This window comes from Charadrius vociferus, unplaced genomic scaffold (genome assembly GCF_000708025.1).
Source record: "Charadrius vociferus isolate BGI_N301 unplaced genomic scaffold, ASM70802v2 scaffold261, whole genome shotgun sequence".
NCBI classification, from domain to species: Eukaryota; Metazoa; Chordata; class Aves; order Charadriiformes; family Charadriidae; genus Charadrius; species Charadrius vociferus.
The window spans coordinates 4,315,892-4,320,001 of NW_009646856.1; positions in this window are offsets into that span (position 1 = coordinate 4,315,892).

Consider the following 4,110-nt stretch of genomic DNA (forward strand, 5'->3'; position numbering starts at 1 on the left):
TCTCGTCTGGAGGAGAAGGAGCCAAGATGGCTGAATTCTTGTCTGTTGTGTTTTTAGAGGAAGGGGGGAGCCGTCTGTGTCACCATGAGGCGCCAGCGGCCCCCGCGTTAAATAAAGCCACCGCTAGCCCAGGCCGTGCGGGCCTTGGGCCTGCCTCAGTCCGCAGGGACCCCGGGCTGGGGGGCGTCGCGCCGCCCATAAATGGCAATGCCGTACCGGGGAGACACAGAAATGGAAGATGCCTTGAAAACGGCACGGGAAAGCAGCGGCGGCACCATGGGGTTTGAAGTCTGGGTTGTGGCCCAGCCCTCGGTCAGATTCTGCACCGATGAAAGGGAAAAAATAGTCGGCGTGACAAATCTGAGCCCACAGTGCGATTTGAGGAAGAGATCTATCGCAGCGAGTGCAGGAAAATTGAGGAGGAAGTAAATGACAGTGCAGTTAGCAGAGGAAGTAATAAAATTGTGGTTTTAAAGTTGTGAGGGTAGGCTTTATGATTAATTTCTACACTCAGGCAAGGAGAGCAATAAGCAAATACGAGCCCGATATTTTAATTTATTTTAAGTGACATTTGCCTAGAGATTGAAAAGCAACTGGGAGGATCCACACCTGATTTAAACCTAATGTTTTTCTGTGAGGAAACGTGGATAGAGTTGAAGCATGCTCAAAAATTATGTTTTGAAAATGCTGTGAGAGTTATGTGACTAGCCAGGGAATAAACTGCTTGAAGTTACCTCGTCACTTCCTCACCTGCATACCTTGGAAATTAAAGTTTTGTTCTTCTAGTCGTATTGTAGATCCCAATTAACCAAAGCTATGGAGGTACCTTTACCAGGCAGTGAAATATTTTGGTGAAATGACTTTGCTGTCACAAGGCCCTACCACTATCACAGAGAAACACACAGCCGTGTTAGGCTTCTTGGGCTAATTGGCTAACGAGCACAGTGTATTAAGCCTTGGCGGGGAGCTTACAAATACTTCTGTAATGTGTTCTGAATAAGTTAGTACAGACACTTCTATGGTGTGTTTTGCCCTACAGCCTAAAGGGAAGGGAAAATTAAAAAGCAGCCAAATGTGTCACCAAGCCCTGGACCTTCGTGCTTTCTGTATGCTTTGTAGTCTGGGTTTCTTCTTGGGTTTAAAAAGAGCCTGCTTTTGGATTTCCGCTGGATTTTCTCCTTCCCTGGAGCATGTAATAGGAAATAAAAAATGTTCAGGTGTGGTATCAGTAGAGAAGGAAATTGAACTTCCTCTCCTATGTCCTGGGGGAGTCCTCTAACTATTAAGGTATTGGATAAGAGTGTGGGAAGGGATATTTCTTTTCTTGTATTTGTAAGGAAGACTCACACTACCTACTTCAACCCATCAGCTTTTAAAAGAAAAACTTAAGTCAGAGAGGGTTTGAGGCTGTGGATCATGCTTGGAAACCATACCCTTCAACCTACCACTGTGGAAAGACTGTGTAGAAGACTTGCACTGATCCCCAGTGTTTCCTGTGGGCCTTTTGGAGTGGCTGCTCATTAAGGCAGCTGACTGAAAGATCACTTTCCTGCATGCCTAATTCAATCATGTTTTATAAGGAATCTAGTAGCTTAGGTAGTCAAGGACTACAAATTGCACTGTGACTGGTTACATGTCTTAAAGAAGTGGTACTATAAGCATTGTGCATATAAACGCTTCTGTGGCCCAACTTGCTTAGATCACTTTTGAAAAATATGTCTTAGGCTCCTAAATCCCGTTTGGCTTAGTGTCTAAATACCATTATATTTGAGATTCGCCTCATCTTAAATAAAACACAAACACCAGTGGCATTTGTCATTCAATTCATGAAATTCAATCCAGGAAGAAGCAATGTGAGAAAATCAGCTGTGCATCGATGCATTCTCTGACAGCTGCAGTCCTCAAACACTTCCACTAGATGCCTCTATTGTTTTTAAAGTAAGCTTCCAAAAGGTAATTCCTCTTTAGCCTAACCATTTAAGGCATATTCTCAAGACCATTTCTCTTCATGTTGCAATTAAAAAACATGATTTGCAATCACTCAAAAAAAAAAAAAATCCCAAGCTCATTTCAAAGCAAACATCACATCAGCATTATACAATATTAATATACAAAGAAACTTCATGTTGCTAGTTTCTATAATCATTCATAAAACAACTGTCAAAAAAGAGTCACATGGGGCACTATGCAAAAAGCAGACACCCAAATTAAATATACATGTTTCTAAGTGATGGTTGTACAGTTTAGGAAATAAGGAGGCCCGTGCAATGTATAATTGGCTATGTGGTGGTGCATACTGTAATTTGATCTCTTTAATTGCAATAATTCAAGCCGAGAGTACAAGGAAGGGTTTCTTATCCATGTTTTTCCACTTGGGTGTGAGTACAGTTTTCTTGTGGAGCATCCTGTTTTCTGGCCACGAAGCTAATTATTCCATTCAAAAGAAGGTAAAATCTGCTGTATAAATTGTATTCAGAGACACCTCCCAACGGCATCATTGCCCTTAGCTACTTAAGATAGAAGTCTAGGGAGGAATTTGGCATGTTTGCCCAGTACCTGTTTTGCTAAGTTATTACCTGAGAAACAATTTGGCTCCCCAAGGAGCCAAAGGAAGTTAGGTAAACAATTCTTTGTCTGTCTCCTCATTAGATCCATAGTGCGGGAGATTTTGCACCACCCTGGACAGGCTCCTTTCCGACCGCTTACACCAACGCTAAATGCGGTGCAGCAGTCTGTGCGCCAAAACAGCATGGCTGGGCACCAGTTCCTGAGATATATTTTTAGCTGTTTATATAAAGCCTAAGTCAGACTTTTTTCTTCTTTTTATTTTTCATAGCATCTGGTTTGGGAAACCAATTGAAAGTTTTAGAAGTGAATAAGCATTTAATTTTGGTGATGATAGAATGTGTTACATTATTGTCTAGGTCTCTGTTTTAAAATAAAAGTCATTTTGCATACTTCAGTTGAGGGGGAGCCCCTCAGCAATTTAAAGTCCCCATCTGTTTTTTTTTCACCATTTTCTCACAAAATGTGAGAACTTTGCAACAGGGATCTTATCTCTCTGTCTTTCTGTAAACTGTCATCTTGATTGCTGGTGTTATACAATAATAATGCCAAATTAAAAATTTTCTACCATCTGCTTTAAAGGGAGGAGCCTTGGAGTCTCACCAATATAGTCACTCTGGGAAATGGTGCTGTGAGTCACTGGGAACAATAGTTAGTGCATGCTCACTTTTTCCCCAGCTTTGCTTACAATTACTTAAGTGTCTAAAGTTTGAAGGTATTCCCTTAATAGCAGGAGTCCAGTAAAGAAAACTAGAATAACTTTGAATAGGCCACAGAGGAGAGAGGAAACTCGTGGGACTAGGTGGAGTATGCATTTCTTCATTCCTGAACATACAGTTGTTGCTTGCAAATTGGGAAACAACCTTTCTTTTCAGCTTCAGATGCAGTGCTGCACAGTGGGTGGCTACCAGAGATGTTCCCTTTGCCCAAAGCAGCTCCACCCCACAGCCAAGTAAAAGGGATGTTGGCAGAAATTACTATAAAGGCCTTTTTTCCCCCCTCTTAAAATGGATTAAGAGGGAGGAGACAATAGATCCAGGATCAAGTCAGAAGCAGCTTCCTAGAAGGGGACAAAAGATTTCGCAATATCCTGTAAAGAACTCTGTATCCAAGCGTGCTGAATCCCTCGAAAATTCTTAAAACCTTCATTTTCAGAAAATAAGTCTTCAAACTTTCATGTTCAACAAGTCTGGGGGAGATTATTAGTACGATCCAGAATAGCAGTTGTTCTCAGTTACCAAGTGTGGGACGTCCACTAATCCTGCTACAGAGCACTACTGAGTTCTGCTCCCCGAAGGGCTGCCAGGACCACATGCCACTCAACAGCTTTTCTTTCAGAATTTCTGCAGCTGATTTTTTTTCCATGCTAAACTAAGAAAAAAAAAATCCAAATCTACCAACTGTCTTTTTGGAAAGTGCCTCCTCTTCCCAATACTCCAGACAAATTTAATATGAAAATAAGTATTAAATTAATCACAACCCAGTAATTTTCAGTATATCCTGGCAGAGCTGGGTGCGACAAGAGACAGCTCAAGTACGGTAAAT